General features: G+C 38.3%; 1 long non-coding RNA gene across 1 annotated transcript; it reads right to left on the reverse strand.

The window, feature by feature from the left end:
- Positions 1 to 238: 238 nt before the first annotated feature.
- LOC110678297 lies at positions 239 to 1032 on the reverse strand. Its single transcript, XR_002501487.1, has 2 exons — positions 862 to 1032; positions 239 to 742 (listed from the first exon to the last, which is right to left on the reverse strand). It is a non-coding gene; the product is annotated as an uncharacterized LOC110678297 (long non-coding RNA).
- Between the last annotated feature and the right edge of the window lie 16775 nt (positions 1033 to 17807).

Raw genomic sequence — 17807 nt, forward strand, 5'->3', positions numbered from 1 at the left:
ATTTTGAAGAATCCAGGAGTGATTGTGGAACACATGCTGGAAGAATGTTGGGACCTTCATTGGCCTAATGGGAACCCGCGAATCGTTAGAAATCGTTAGACAAGTTTATTAACAATTCCGGGAAGAGTTTATGATCTTTATAAATAAAAATGGAATGGTGACTTTATTAGCAAATTTCGTGTGCAGCAGTCGATCAGTGGTGCATTGTTCTAGTAACGAATTTCGGAATTAATGTTCGTTTTGTGCTAATGTTAATCGTATATTTTGTTGGAACCGTAAAATCAATGTATTCTGGTACGGACAAGTAGATTCTAGTTTACATTCTCGTGAAAAATGGTTTCGATTGATACTTTGCGCGAACAGTTCGGCGAGCTGGGGATCGATCCTTCGGCAGAGGTCGTCGACAAATGCATTGAAATCTGTACCCGTTGCGATATCGAAGACGCGACGGAATTCGTAGAATCATGGATGGCATTCAGCATTTCGAAGTTGAGTGGCGCAGCACCCACAGTGGAGAACCTTCGGGACATGGAATCGCACGAGTTTGCCAATAGGACGCGCAAAACAACGGTCCCCTCGGGGGTAACAACTCCAACCGCATCGAGCCGTGCCAGGCCAAGAGAAGATCTGGAATCCCCGAGACCTACTGGCGAGAGTTCCCGGGCTGACCTGGTGATCTACAGCAACAAGGACTTGGACGCGGAGGAAAGCGAAGTGCTCGTGTCGTACGGATGCGTAACACCTAAGGTAAGTGAGAATTTTGTTGTATTTATTGCTTAATTGTCAGATTTATGCTTAGCGAACTGCAAGTTCTTGGAAATAGGATAATTCATCCTGGAAAAGGGAAACGCATAGCCTTACTTGAGTTATTGACATCATGAAGGGCTGGTAGCCAGTCACTTTGTAGTGACGTCCCTATTGGCGATCTGATCTCTAAAAAATCACTATTTACAATTTTGCCGTCGAGTAGGGCACTTGCAGCCTTTGTTTAGTGTGCCCAGCGGACCCAATGAGAATATATACCGAGGTGCGGAAGAAGACATTTAGTGTGCGTGACATCCGTGAACGGTGCAAAATGTTTCACAACTACAATCGAGCGAGCTCCCATAAGAAGCCGTGTAAATTAGTGACGTAGTTATTTTTGTTTACGTTTTTTCTTTTCACTAATACATAGCCGTTGCTTCTTCTTCCACACCTTAGTATATATTCTCATTGCAGCGAACCCCTTTGATTTTGCTGGGAAACGTTTCGTAACGTGTTTCCCGTTTCAAACGTTACCCAGCAAAATCAAAGGAAGCCATTAGGCACACTAAACAAGGGCTGCAAGCGCCCTGTTGAAATCGTTGAAATCGTCGTTTGTTTTTGTTTCTTCGCTTGAGGTTGAGCCGGTGTTGTCGTCGTCGCTTTTGTACACTGTAAGCTCAAATTACCCTTTAAAGGGTAAAAAAGTACCCTCTTTGAGAGAAACTAGTTTAACTCTTAAAAAGAGTAAAGCACCTGTACTCTTTAATGGGTAAACGGCTTGTACGTCAAATCAGCGAGTAAATTTTACCCATTATTGCTGCTAGGTTTGTACGGAAAATGGGTAAAATGTACTCTTTATTCTTTTATTCGTTGCATTCATTTATAAAACTTCGATAACACAGCGTAACAAAAATGACATTTTTGCGTGTCTCAAGGATCAAATTTTGTGTCTCTAGTAGATTTGGGGTTGCTGAATCTGGTGCCATTCTCAGAAATGTTCCAGCACGTCACAATTTTTAGCTACAGGTCGCCAAAGTTGTATAAAACACTGGTTTTATTAATGTTTACATGTAATTTAAGGTACAATTTATCATACTTTTTTGTAATCTAATCCACCAAACATGCAAAATAGAACTTGAACTTTCATTTCAGACATAATTTGATTGAAATTGCGCGATTAAATTTCGATTAAACCGATTTTTTCAACATGCTTGCAGTCTCCATACAAAATTCTTCGTTTCTTCTATATGGCAAAATACAACAATTCTCTAAACCATCAAAAAATAATTTTTCCGTATCAAAAGTTACAAACTTTGAGCATAAGTATTGTTATACACATAAAGTTTGAATTCTGTGGCAAATTAAGCCAATATATTACCTTACAAGCTGGCAAACTTGCATGCAAGTTGGCTGAAATAGTCATTTTTTGCATTTTCAACAGTTAATATCTCTAAAACTAGACGTGCTATGCAGTGCCGTAGCGTGCTATTGGCCAGGTTGGCACCCGCCAAGGGCGCCAGCCTTTAGGGGGCGCTAAAATACGTGACATACTTGGTAAAATTTTTGAAGAAACTTATTTAATAACGGCGTCTCTCAAAGAGACAGTTTCAAAAACAAAAACCCTAAACATAATCATGAAAATTGTAGGACCTATATTGTCACAAAGAACAAGTCACCATACATCCACCATTTAGCTGAAAAACAGGCTCTGTCCCAGTTATTATGTAACATCAGAAAGAATAATAAAAAAAAAATGAAAAAAGTTATTAAAATGCTTTCATGTTGAAGTGCATACTTCGCTTTGAGTATGAGCATGAGCATTGATGACCGTACAATTCGTAGTTGCTACTCCATGATTGACAAGAATCATCGAAATTGTACAGGGAACCAACAGATGTAGCTTGGAAGTAGCATACCATCTTCAATGTACATTTTCGAGGACGACGCCGGCCACGTCCTTACGGTCATCGGGGAAGGGCAGGAATGTTAGTGTGACATCCATTGTTACTAAAGACCGAGTATACCTCTGCATCTTCATGGTTGCCACGGGAAGGAGTTTTGTTAGTGGGAGGGCTTCAAAGCTACATGACCAGGATTCACCTTGGTAAGTGATGCGATTCATGTAACCTCTGTTAAAAAAGTTATCTATCAAATCGAACTATTCAAAGGTTTGAATCTCGAAATTTTATAAAACATGAATAAGCGCTTATGTCAACACTTAAAGTGACGAACTATTCATAGTTTGTCCAACAAATTCATAAAAATTTACATGTTATGATACAAATGTGTTATTACAAGCATGAAACCAGCTCACCAATTGGTAATCCATCCTCGACTGAACAGTTACAATCGCAGCGTCAACACGTATAAGCAGGAATATAAAATAACTCCGATAGCGCGCGAATGAAGTGCTAACTGAAAAAAAACTCCGAGCGCGCGAAAAATGAATCGGACAGCTTGGGTCTTCGCAAAGCACTGGGCAAGCGAACGAAGCCAGCGAAAACACTCCGAGCGCGCGAATATAAATGGGACTGCTTGAGGCTTTGCAAAGCACTCTTGAAGTGCATACTTTGCTTTAAGATGACAAATTAAATATTGTATCAAAACTTTAAAGGCTCACATTTTTCGAAGGAAGCCACGAACAATAGTGGAATTTGAATGTAAGTTTGTTGTGCACTAACATAGAGCTTAAAATAGAAAGGTTTGGTCAGTTATTCTACTATTTTTTAGTTATGTGCATTTAAAACTGTAATTGGGGTAGATTTCGGTCAAATTTGGATTGTGAGCTGATTCGCATTAAAACAGCAGGATTCTACATAATTATTAGGCATATTCTTATACAAACCAGAGCATGATGTCCATAACTAAATTTTGGTTCAATTTCCACATAGTTATATGTGGGATTTTGGTAGCTTTTGCAAGCTTTCGACTAAATTTTTAGTAGGATTGCTTGTCAGTTCAGCACAAAGATGTGTTCTCTCGCCTCAATGTACACTCAATTCGAAATTATTGCCAAACCGATTGTTGCGCTTGGAGAGGGCAACCGAGTTCACCCTCACAGGTGAAAGGCGACATGGCAAAGAGAACGTCGAAATGAACATTGCGCGAGATCAGTGCGCATCGTACCTTCGTGCTGTGCGTACACGAATTCTCTCAGCTCTTGGAAGTTTTCTTAAAAACTACCTAAAGCAATAAAACAGTACTTTTCAGTGCTACAAAAACAGTACTTTTCAGTGCTAAAATTAAAAACGGTACTTTTCAGTGCTACTTAAACAGTACTTTTCAGTACTATTTTTTCTACTATTGATCCCTTTACGATCCTTGTTTGGACCCGTGCCTTCGATTTTTCGTTGGACCCGTTGGCGAAAGCTAGTGGTGGTAATCCTTCTTGGACACCGTCTTGGGAAAAAACCTTTCGAAGGTCACGTCTTCTTTCGTTTATTAATTAAACATGGTATCAACAACTAACAAAAGGAAGGGTGAATCTCTGAATTCACTACTTCCTTCCAAAAAAGTGGGTTTTAAAACTGTCACTACACGTGGCAAGAATGGAAGAAAGGACGCTTCCCCGGAATGCGAAGTTTCTTCCAAGGGTGAAATGAATAATTGTATCGAAATGAGCAATCAGTTCGATGCTCTAGACAAATTTTCCGAACACCAAATCGAAGCAGCCTCTAGCCCCGGCTCTTTGATTCAAGTGAGGAAGCAAAGAGTGCCGCCTATCGTGGTCAGTTGTTCCGAATTTGCGGGATTTAGGCAGGAGATCTTGAACTCCATTAGGGGAATCAAGGTTTCCTTCCAAATCGCAAAGAAAGGAGACTGTCGCGTTTTGCCGGAAACTCTTAAAGATCGCGAACTTCTTCTCAGATATCTTGAAGAGAAGAAGCACAAATTTTTTACTTATGACGACAAAACTGAACGTTTGTTCAAAGTCGTCTTGAAAGGTTTCTCAAGTGACTATAAGTTACCTGAAGAGATCAAAAATGGAATAAATGATTTACTTGGATTTTCCCCAGTCCAAGTAATCATTATGAAAAAGAGAACCCAATCTGGCATTGTTCGGAAAGGGCTTTCTCAAGAATTTTATGTAGTTCACTTTAACAAAAAAGAACTAAATAATATTAAAGTTTTAGAAAAAGCAAAACTTTTGTTTGATGTCCGTGTGACATGGGAACATTTCCAGAAACCTGGAGGAAATTACCAGAACCCCACTCAGTGCCGTCGGTGCCAAAAGTGGGGTCATGGTACAAAAAATTGTCGCATGGATGCTAAATGCATGATTTGTGGAGGTTCTTCTCACGCCAAGGACGTCTGTCCAGTGAAGGAAGATACCACCAAATTCATATGTTGTAATTGCGGGGCTAACCATAAGTCCAATTTTTGGAATTGTCCTTCACGCAAAAAGGTCATTGAGGCTCGTGCCAGGCAGATGAAAGATAATATCCGTTACGATAACGGTCGTTTCCGGAATTTGCCTGGTAGAGTATCGAACAATGCTCATTTTTCAGTTAACGATCGCTTGATCATGAATCATACCCATCAAGAAGATCATAATCATGCTCATTCACAAACTAATTTTAATCCGTCGGGTAGCCGTTCGATTCTTTCTATTTCGAATGTATCTACCCACGGAAAATCCTTGCCGATATCGTAGCAGGAAATTCAAACTCCTCCCCTGTTCGATCCATGGGTACCCATTCTACTTGTTTCAAATCAAATGGAAAAAACCTTACCGCCACAGGTAACTCCGCTTCTTCGTCTACCGAAAATTCCAATGGGAAATCATCAGATGATATGTCTGCCTCTGATTTTAATTTTCTAACTGAACAATTGAATCTAATGATTGATGCAATGTTCAAAGCCACCACTATAACTGAAGCAGTCCAAGTAGGTGTAAAATTTACAAATCAAATTGTTATTGGATTACGTTTTTCTAATGGATCCAAATAATAATTTAAATATTTTAAATTGGAATGCTCGTTCTCTGAATGGTAAAGAGGACGAGCTGTTTAATTTTCTTACGGTTAATAACGTGCATATAGCAGTTATTACCGAAACGTATTTAAAACCTGGATCTAAACTCAAAAGAGATCCTAACTTTTTTGTTTATCGTAATGATCGACTTGATGGGGCATGTGGGGGAGTTGCAATCATCATTCATAGGCGTATAAAACATCAACTGTTTTCATCATTTGAAACTAAAGTTTTTGAAACTTTAGGTGTTTCTGTTGAAACACAGTTTGGTAAATATACTTTCATAGCTGCCTATTTGCCTTTTCAATGCTCTGGGAAGCAAGTTAATTTGCTCCAAACTGACTTGCGTAAATTGACTCGCAATAAGTCAAAATTTTTTGTCATTGGTGACTTTAATGCCAAACATCGGTCATGGAATAATTCTCAAAGTAATTCCAACGGCAGAATTTTATTTGATGAGTGCTCTTCAGGATATTTCTCAATTCAATACCCTGATAGCCCTACATGTTTTTCCTCTTCTAGAAATCCATCTACGATTGACTTGGTCTTAACCGACTCTAGTCATCTTTGTAGCCAATTAGTTACTCATGCTGATTTTGATTCTGATCATGTCCCTGTTACATTTCAATTATCGCATGAAGCGATTCTCAATCCTATCAGCTCCACTTTCAATTATTTACGAGCCGACTGGAATATATATGAAACGTATGTTGACTCTAATCTTGATGTTAACATTTCTTTAGAAACTAAAATTGATATTGACAATGCTCTTGAAACTTTAACAAATTCCATTGTTGAAGCCAGAAACATTGCAATTCCAAAATGTGAAGTAAAATTTGAATCCATGATTATAGACGATGATCTTAAACTCTTGATCCGTCTTAAAAACGTGAGGAGAAGGCAATTTCAACGCACTCGTGATCCTGCTATGAAAATTATATGGCAGGATTTGCAGAAAGAAATCAAGAAACGTTTTGCAGATTTAACAAACAAAAATTTTGAAAATAAAATTTCTCAATTGGACCCCGGCTCTAAGCCCTTTAGGAAATTATCTAAAATCTTGAAAAAACCTCAGAAGCCTATACCGGCATTGAAAGAGGAAAACAAATTATTACTAACTAATTGCGAAAAAGCTCAAAAACTTGCTATGCAGTTTGAAAGTGCGCACAATTTTAATTTAGGACTTACTAGTCCAATTGAAAATGAAGTTACTCAGGAGTTCGAAAATATTCTCAATCAGGAGAACGTTTTCGAAAATGCCTGGGAGACTGATTTGGAAGAAGTGAGAACTATTATTAAAAAATTCAAAAATATGAAAGCTCCTGGCGATGATGGAATTTTCTACATCCTCATCAAGAAACTTCCAGAAAGTAGTTTATCATTTTTAGTTGATATATTTAACAAATGTTTTCAATTAGCATATTTTCCTGACAAATGGAAAAATGCTAAGGTTGTTCCAATTTTAAAACCAGACAAAAATCCTGCAGAAGCTTCTAGCTATCGTCCAATCAGTTTGCTTTCCTCCATCAGTAAACTTTTTTAAAAAGTTATTTTGAACAGAATGATGGCCCACATCAACGAAAATTCAATTTTTGCCAATGAACAGTTCGGATTCCGCCATGGACATTCGACCACTCATCAACTTTTACGTGTAACAAATTTGATCCGTTCCAACAAATCTGAAGGCTATTCTACTGGTGTTGCTCTTCTAGACATAGAAAAAGCATTCGACTGTGTTTGGCATGAAGGTTTGATTGTAAAATTGAAAAACTTTAATTTTCCAACATACATTGTTAGAATAATTCAAAGTTATCTGTCAAATCGTACACTTCAGGTTAATTATCAGAACTCCAGATCTGAAAGACTTCCTGTAAGAGCTGGTGTTCCCCAAGGCAGCATCTTGGGACCAATATTATACAATATTTTCACATCTGACTTACCTGAGCTACCTCAGGGATGTCAAAAATCTTTGTTTGCGGATGACACAGGCCTCTCCGCCAAAGGACGAAGCCTGCGTGTCATCTGTAGTCGATTGCAAAAAAGTTTGGATATTTTTTCTTCATACTTGCAAAAATGGAAGATTTCTCCTAATGCTTCCAAAACTCAACTAATAATATTCCCACATAAACCAAAAGCTCTTTATTTGAAACCTTCAAGTAGACATGTTGTCACGATGAGAGGGGTTCCAATAAATTGGTCAGATGAAGTTAAGTATCTAGGGCTCACGCTAGATAAGAATTTAACTTTCAAAAATCACATTGAGGGCATTCAAGCCAAATGTAACAAATATGTAAAATGTCTCTATCCCCTTATTAATAGAAAATCAAAACTTTGTCTTAAGAACAAGCTTTTGATATTCAAACAAATTTTCAGACCAGCCATGTTGTATGCTGTACCAATATGGACTAGCTGTTGTAATACCAGGAAGAAAGCTCTGCAGAGAATTCAAAATAAAATTTTGAAAATGATTCTGAGGCTCCCTCCCTGGTATAGTACCAATGAGTTACATAGGATATCCAATGTTGAAACATTGGAACAAATGTCAAATAAAATAATCAATAATTTCAGGCAAAAATCGTTACAATCTTCTATTGCCACGATTAATGCGTTATATGTTTAGGTTAAGTTAGGTTAAGTATATTAAAAACTTTTTTTTTTCTCTTATAAGCAGGTGAAATCAACTCACCTGTAAAAAATCTGAACTGCTACGGCAAATGAAATGTAATATGTTGTTTACAAAATGTTAATAAAATCTTAGATTTGTTTTACCAAATTAGGATGATAGTGTTGTCTAATAACACAGAACACCTAGATATAAGAAATAATGAATGTAATGTTTGGAATGATACTAATAAAGAAATTAAAAAAAAAAAAAAAAAAAAAAAAAAAAAAAAAAAAAAAAAAAAAAAAAAAAAAAAAAAAGAGGGCATTATTCACCCATTATAGAGAGTTGACAAGTGCCCATTATTTTGACAGCTCCATATATCTTCAAATAATGGGTATTTTTTACACATTAAAGGGTAATGCGGAGTTTACAGTGTGTTGTCCGTATTTGCTTTCTCTTTTTTGGCATTAGCAATAGATTTTTTCACACAATGCGATCCAGTTTGAGCGGCGACAATGGGTGCGACCTGGGAGGAGGGAGGCACCGATACTACACACGAAATATAGAACAATGTTTGTTTGAACTGCAAGATAACTTCAGCTAGCCAACAACAATCAAGGCAGGCTTGGGGAAAATCGCTAGTTTTCTTTTGTTGTGTACTTTCGATTTTTCCTGACAAACATGGAAAAAGGGCCACAGTTTTCTATGCACTAAATATTCATTTTTATTGGAAAAAGTAAAATGATGCGTTTTTCAATGCTTTATATTCAATTTGATTGAAAGGTGCTCACGTGTGCATGAATTGATTTTCATTCTATTTTTGTCACTTTTGACGAAATGCGAAAATGTGTTTTAATCAGTTACGCGCTTTTTCCATGTTTGTGATCTGGGCTCACAGTGACAGTTCGTGACAGCGGAATCCCGGCTTTCAGGCAAAAAAAAACTTAATAATTTCTTAAGGAATAATTATGATTTGGCGCCACAACGATTATTAATGAAATGTTAAGATTCTACTTATGATTTTGATGAAGAATTTCAGTTACAAATATCATAAGTTAATCAATGAAATTCGGTAATAAACGCAATGGACGGGGTTGGTGGTCTAATGGCTGCCGCTTCTGCTTCATATGCAGAAGGTCATGGGTTCAATCCCAGGCCCGTCCCTTCCTCGTACTTTGTTTCTTTCACTTGCTTTCTATCTTCCACTCTCAATCTATCACACTCACACCCTATCCGTTCTTAGCAATCGCTAGAACCAGAAACGGACAAGAAACCGTTTCCCTACGCTTCCACTCTATCTCATCATTATAGCATGCCATTCCTTACGCCCCTGCTACATAGGCAGTCTGCTAACCAAAGAGCAAACCTCTCTGCCATGCCTTTCCCCCAAACCATACACTCCCGCATGAACTGGCGTAGACGCAGTGGTATATACGGTCTACGCGGGAGCCAGTTTAACGCATCACCAATTCCTCCCCCTTCCCCACATTGGTCAGCATTCTGACGTGGCAGGCGCCATTGTTGTCTAAAAATAGAATATCACCAGCACTTAGTATACACTGAGGGTGTCTGTTAGTCCCAAGCAGTCATCTGGTTGGTTCCTTGTGTAAGTGCAGCTGATCTGGCAATACTGGAGTAGCAATCACGAGCGGCCAATCAAGCTCAAGCTCAAGCTCAAGCTATATAAATAAAAATGGAATGGTGTTTTTATGTCACGACTTGGTTTGAAAACAGGTCAATAGATTTTAATGAATCTTTCATGGTTATAATTGTGAAGGACTAGGACGTGTTCGTGTAAACTAAAATAACAAACTGGGAACACAAACCCGACATTTTGCAAGGGGTTTTAGCATAGCCTACTACATAACAATATAATGTTTGCTGGGTCAACTAGTATTATGATAAATTCCCTGGAATATTCACTGGAGAATTTAAATTGACGCTTATATTGAGCTGTTCGGTAATCCAATCCGCATGGTTATTAAAATAATTAACTCATTACGCGTGGTAAAGATGGACAAATTATGGGTGAAATTATGAAAAAAATCCATGTGTTCGGCTGGGATTTGAAATCAGGACTCTTGTATGCTAGACGAGCGCTTTACCAGCTAAGCTACCAAGCCACTTGGTGACCCAATAACTCAGTTGATTACAAGTGTCGAATTCAAATCCCCACAGATCACGCGGACCCTTTTCATAACCCACATCCATCCATCTCATGGCTTACCTTGATGGCTACAGTGTAGCGTCACGCCATTGCCGGGCGTATTGTAGAGCTCCATCTTCGTCGGTCTTGAGCGAAACTTCTCCAGTTGCCCCGAACGTTTAGGGTCGCCAGGTCCTCTTCCACTGCGTACAGCCAGCGTATTCGTGGTCTTCCCCGAAGCCGCCGACCTCTACCTGGTTCCCTGCTGGATATTATTTTCGCAATTCTTTCTTCCGACATTCGCAGTAAGTGACCAGCCCACTGAAGTCTGCCGTATTTTACACGATTGATAATATTCGCATCTTTGTACACTTGATACAACTCGTGATTCATGTGTCTGCGCCACACACCATTTTCGAGTTTCCCACCGAGTATTGTCCGTAGCAATTTACGCTCGAAAACATCGAGAGCTTTCCGGTCTGACTCTTTCAACGTCCACGCTTCGTGCCCGCAGAGAGCCACCGGAAGAGTCAATGTTTTATACAGGGCGAATTTTGTATACTCATGTATACTGAATTGAATTCGAAACTTGTAACCAACTGAGTTATTGGGTCACCAAGTGGCTCGGTAGCTTAGTTGGTGAAGCGCTCGTCTAGCATACAAGAGTCCTAGGTTCAAATCCCAGCCAAGCATGTGGATTTTTTTCAAAATTTCACCCATAATTTATCCATCTTTACCACGCGCAATGAGTTAATTAATTTAATTTCTCAAATAAACCTTTTTGGATTTTCTTGGAAGAACTCCTGTATGATTTTTTGGTAGATGTAGTAAATGTAGAAATGGGTGGAAGAATCGTTGAAAAAATGCTAATTTTAACCCTAGAATAGCATTTTTTCAGAGTTATCCCTGCGCACATTACTGAAGGTAGTTACATTTGCAGAATAATTCCTCTTAACATCCATTGACAAATCTCTGAGAAAATATCTAGACGTTTCTCAAAAATTGTGGAAAATCTCTAGAAGAAATTCGCGATAGACGCTTGAAGGATTCGTTGAAAGTATTCCAGAAGAAATCTCTTGAGAGATCTTTAGAAAAATTTATGAAGCTTTTTCTCCTCCTTCTAGAACTTCACACTAGAATTCACTGCAAGGAGAAAAAAAAATAAAAATGCGGCTATCCAGCTTTTTACGCTAGCATGCCATAATCTTTTGAATCACCCCCAATTGACTTTAAGTGCACCCACTAAAATTTTTATGGGTAGATCAGAGCAAGCTTAGCAATGAAAAAAAAGTTATGTTGACATAGAAAAGTCAAGCCGTGTTACTTGCTTTATGGAAGCCGAGGAGTCCTCTGCACTTCCACAAGAAAACACTGGGATTTTGGATATGAGAAAAGATTCGTTTTGGTAAACGATAAAGATATAGGGGTAGGTCCCCCAGTACCGGACACTTAAGCCACTAAATTCATAATTCGAAAAATATTGGTTACATCCCAAGTAACAATTTAGATTCTAACTGGCTTTGTTTATTTTTATGATAGTTTTATCGTGGATTTGCATATTCTTCAAGGTTTTATAGTGATTTTCACCCAGTAGAAATTATCTTGAACCGTTTTAAATTTTAAATACTTCTTCAAGAACACTTCGGATGCATCACATAAAACTTCATTTTGAATAAGAACAAGTGACCTTGGCAACAGTTTTATGAAACTCTCGTACTTATCTGTGAGAACGCGCTTGAGCGAGAGTAAGAACTCTTGGCTGACAACATCATAAATTTCTCCCCTATCAATCAACGCACTAATATGTAAATTATTGATTGCAGTATTATAAATCCTATCGTTTACGGGGGCGCCTCGCGTGGATTTTCGACCTGTTCTTCACGGAAGTCGTTGTTGAACTCACGGCGCACAACTTACTAATAACGCAAACAACCAGGTTCAATGGTCTTCCTACCCTTGGCCATGATATAGGAGCGGAACTGGACCACTAGACACGTCCTTGCAAGGTGGACTTCTGGATGTGGTCAAATGTCCGATTGCTTTCCCTGCTCAACATCTGAGCCTTATAAAGAAGTTCCACAGCTAGAAATACTTACTTTTAGTCGTTTTGTAGCTTTAAATTTCATGCCGTAACTAAATTTAGCATGGCATGAACGATAATAAATCTTCGAGCTGTTTAGTAGAATACCTATAAGTAGATGAAAAAACCGAATTTAGTACTATACCATTTAATTCCACTAGAGTTTGTATCCTTTGACAGATACGCGTATTTCGACCTCAACTGTAAGGCCGTCTTCAGTGTCGTGTACTAGACTCGACTCTAGTACACGACACTGAAGACGGCCTTACAGTTGAGGTCGAAATACGCGTATCTGTCAAAGGATACAAACTCTAGTGGAATTAAATGGTATAGTACTAAATTCGGTTTTTTCATCTACTTATGGCATGAACGCTTTTCTCCAAAAACGAAAAGTGTAAATAAACAAACGTCAAAATGTGCTTCTCTTGAATAAAACGAACGAATCTTATCACGTTCTTCAAGGAGATCAGTTTGTCTTCATCAAGATCGCCTTAAGCCTAAGAACTCTCAAGTGATATTTGTTACGCTTTCCCGAGTTCAGCAAAATTTATCATGGTTCTATGATGGTGTTGAGTAAAACTATCGCCATGATTGTAATTATAGATGCTTTGGCAAGGGAGCCATGATGGGAGAATCCATGTATGCTGGATTGTTCAACATTTTCGGGCATCAAATTGATGAAATTGTTTTTCTGAAAATGCAATATTGTCGAGGCGCATTGTGCGTTTCGGGTGTTTCATGCATGATATTCACGATGTAATAAACGTGACAACCGAAAACACAGGTAGGGTAAGTGTTCCCTTAGTTCTGGGTGTTCCTATAGTTGCGGTAGTGCCGTTTTCACTGATTTTATTGCATTAGCTACAGAACCGACACTGCCAATCGACGTATTGGCTTGTTGATACACGGAATAGTTGAAAAGAGCGTCCAAATTGCTTGAAAACTGATGAAAAATCACTAAATTTGCTAAAACTGTTCTTGCTTGTACCAATAGTTGCGGTAAAGTGTTCCTATAGTGGAGGATCCCATAAGAAAACAACAGATACCGCAACTATAGGAACACAAATTAAAAATATACCGCAACTAAAGGAACTGTGTACCAATAGTGGAGGTATTACTTTTCACTGACATGCCGTGGATTACTACGATGAAATCATTTTTCTCATTAAGTCAATGATCGTTACTTCCCGTTACAACATCAACATGTGCATTAATTGCGTTTCTTGAATTAAAGCGGTAAAATGACGTTTAATCGCGCTTAGTACCTCCACTATTGGTACATCTACCCTAGGTATCAAAAAACGGAAAGTTATCATCACAGATGTTTTAATTTGCATTTTGTTTTATTATTGATTGATAATTTCATGATGAAGTATTTATAAATTCGTTAGCATAACCAACATGATAAACATATTGTGAGTTTAACTTGTCTTGAGAACTACTTGTGGAAGGTTTATTAAAGTGTTGAGGATTGTCATAAGTGATGATTACAAGTTTTAAGAGATACTTGACAGTTGCTCTCCAACACCGTCTCTAGTATGGGCCACTTTAGTCTTATGAGAGATGTATCATTGGGTTAATGTAGGATTGTAGAATTACTGGTTTTATTTCTAGTTTTATAGAATTGGTGTAAGAGAATACTTCAAGAATAGCATAAAATTTAATTTGCTACTTGGGATGTGCTCGTGTTACCCATTTATGATAAATATTATCATTTTTATAGTGTACAAACATAAATTTGATAATATAAATATGAATTTTGACATTGCATTTTGATGATGTATTTTAGAATCAAATTGATAGATCTTGAAAGGTGGCACCCAATATCGGACACGATCCGGAAATGCCTCGAATTATGTGAATTTGAATATCATTGAATGTGTTTACTATAGGAATAGTACATAATTGCCAATTCAATGCATTTGCAACATTTACAAGAACAATTTGAGTTTTTCTTAGTTTGCAAGATGTCCTTCAAAAAACTCTTTCATATATGAAGAAAAATAGCACATTTTACGATGTTGTTCTGAATGTTCATTCTTCTTGATTTTATTGCATGTTCGATACCAGGATCGACGAAATCCATGAAAAATGAATGAATTTTGAGACACTGGTGCAATAATTACAAAGATATCATATAACAAATCAAGCTGTCCGGAACTGGGGGACAGGAAGCGTTCAACCAAAATTGTAATTTGTCCATATTTAGTTCAATTTTGGTACAAAATACATCCATACTATCAAATATGGATTAGGTTCGAACATGCTTGATTGATTCAAATGGATCATTGAAGGTAGTTTTTGTCAGTGCTCACCGCATCAAAACAAAGGCGCCACTGTATATGGGATTTAACATTGTGACACCATTGCTGTTCTGTCAAACACACAAGGCTACGGTGGCGCTATCTATGCTTTCCATAGCGGCCGTTTTGGTTATTTTAATGATCCATTATTTTTTCATACACACTTAATTTAGAATGCCGAGTCTCGGCTAATTTTAACCGAGATCCGCACAGCCGAGTAGTCGGCAAACAAATTTCCTGGGATCTCAGCAAATAAAAGCCGAGTATCAGTAAATCGTGCTTCGTTGCTAAGCAACCGGACAATTTGTTAGCTGAGTATCGGTTAAAATCGGGAAACCGAGATTCGCACAGCCGAGCTCGTGAAAAAAAAAAATCTAAGTGTGTATCTTAAATAATTACTAAATAGGCTCAAAATTAAGGCAAAACGTCAAATTTTTCAAAATTTTCAAACATTTTTACTTTTTTAAAAAGGCATGCATATTTCAAGGATGTGTTATTCTACGCAAACATTAGTCTCCATAATAGTTTCCTTTTCTACTAATACACCATCATAATTGTACCATGATTTCTCAATTTTTCGACTTTGTCCGGTATTGGGTGCTGTCCGGCACTGGGGGACTTCCCCTTAATTTTAAATGAATACGTGAACATATACATGGATGATCGATACCGATAGAGCGGTTACTATGCGATCCGGACTCAATCCGAATTCCGTCGCTCGCCCACAAAGGAGCATGCAATAGATTCAACGGATCAAACACAACTCACGACATAAAAATTAACAAGGCAGGCTCTTCACTGATGTAAATATCAAGTTTGATTGTAAACATCTGACGTCACTCCTATCGTATCATATACCTTCCGGACCACTAGATCATTTTTTTCGCAAATTTGTTCGAGGTAGATAGGAATGACGTCGTCAAGTAGCTGTCAGTTTTCGGAATATATCACCTTCTTAAATATAGTACACCGTGCAACTGAAGAGTCGATCTTTTTTTTTCACCCGCACGCTTTGTTTTCGTTTTTTTCATCAGCAAAACGCGAGCCGGACACAATTGATCGGATTCCGTCGCTCGTCCTCAAAGGAGCATGCAACAGATTCAACGGATCAAACACTTCTCAAAGTATTCAACTAGAACTCATTCGTGGAGAAAGCCTATTAAAAAAAATAGCACAAACAACTAAAACAATTAATAAGCCATAACACTCACTTTGACATGGGGGGTTTTCTCTGTCGGATTGTCTGAATCTTTGCAATAAGCAGACGACGGATATTGTACTTTCAAAACCTCCCCTGTAAACCAAGGTTCCAAAAATGCGATCCGTCTTCCTATTAACAGAATTGTATCACTCTACCAGGTCCGTCCCACTCGGGCTCAGATTGGGTACCACTTCTAGTACTGCATTTGGTCCCTCGGTAGTGCAAAAGGTATCCAAGTTTGACAGATTGCAGTACACTTTGAACGGCATTCTAGATTACCTTATGAGCCATACAATTTTGGGCAACTGCAAGGGACATGGAGGTCTTTAATTTGTCTTTGACTCTACCGAATACCGGATAAGAGAGTTTGAGATGCTAGAAAGGGTCATATCATGTGACTCATATGTACAAGGCAAAATATGGATATGTCCTGAACGCCGGAGAGGCACATCGGAAGCATTGTGTTTTCATCAAGAGACAAATTATACGACTAATACTGACGCATCCTCTATAATCCTCTTGGAAAGCCTAAAATTGTGTAAAACGAATTAATTGAATGCATATGAAACAAATGAAAGATATGAAATACAGATCCTGACTGCATTCCAAATGTTGTGAAAATATTTGACATTAGAATCAATAAACTAGAATTACAGCCTACTTTGATTCAACTATAAAATCCGGAGGCAAGAAATGACAAAATCGAATCATCCCCAGTTGTTTTATGGCTAGCATAAATAGATATAGACTTTTCATAAAAAATAGATACATTTTAGAGACTTGAATTGAAATAGTGTCCACGTCTCTAAAAAAAGAGACCCACTACCAGCCCTGCCAACTAAACACACAAAATCTGGTCTGGGTATCGATTTTCCACACACCAGCCAGACTCTCGCTGATCTAACGATGATTACCCCAAGCCAGGGGCAGAAGGAAGCGCAGGATGCTCCCCACTCGCATCCAAAATGACGGTGAAATTTATGGTGGCGATAAAATTTCCTATCGATTGAACTTGAACCGCTTTCGCGGGCTTCATTTGTGTTCGGTGGTCGGTGTCGACATCGCATCGTTGGCTGTGACCGGATCGAGATTGGCGAATTCGAATGTCACACAGTTGGCCACGGGGGAGTTTTGCTTTATGATTTTCCCCCGGTGCATAATTAAAGGTGGCATTGGACCAGCTGGGCGCGGAAGGGGGTTGACTGTCCCGGAAAATGGTCGGACCGCAAAACTCGAGTCCTTGTTGGCCAGCGGTGGCTGCGGTAATGTTTTCCTATCGGTAATGTTTAATTTTGAAAATTGGTAGCATGGGGGAAGCTGTTGATTGCTGCAGAACTGGATGGTCATTGCTGGCCTGCTGTGGTTAAGCAAATATTTGTCATAAAATTTTCAGTGAAATTAATGTTCATTTAGCGACTATTGATTTATGGAATTGGGCATGGTTTGCTATTGGCTGTTGCTTTGCTGAATGTATTGCTTTAAAACATGTTAGCCTCCAAAAGTCCTTGGTATTATTTTGGTAACGACAATAAAATCAACGATTTTTTTGTATATCAACATTTGCTATTTAGTAATACAAACATTAAGTAATAGAAATTCCCATGATAAGATCAAAGACAAATTAAAGACCCCCATGTCCCTTGCAGTTGGCCGAAATTTTATGGCTCGTAAGGTAATCTAGAATGCCTTTCAAATTGTACTGCGATCTGTTAAACTTGGGGACCTTTTGCACTACCGAGGGACCAAATGCAGTA

The sequence above is a fragment of the Aedes aegypti genome, chromosome 3 (assembly GCF_002204515.2).
Source record: "Aedes aegypti strain LVP_AGWG chromosome 3, AaegL5.0 Primary Assembly, whole genome shotgun sequence".
Lineage (NCBI taxonomy): Eukaryota > Metazoa > Arthropoda > Insecta > Diptera > Culicidae > Aedes > Aedes aegypti.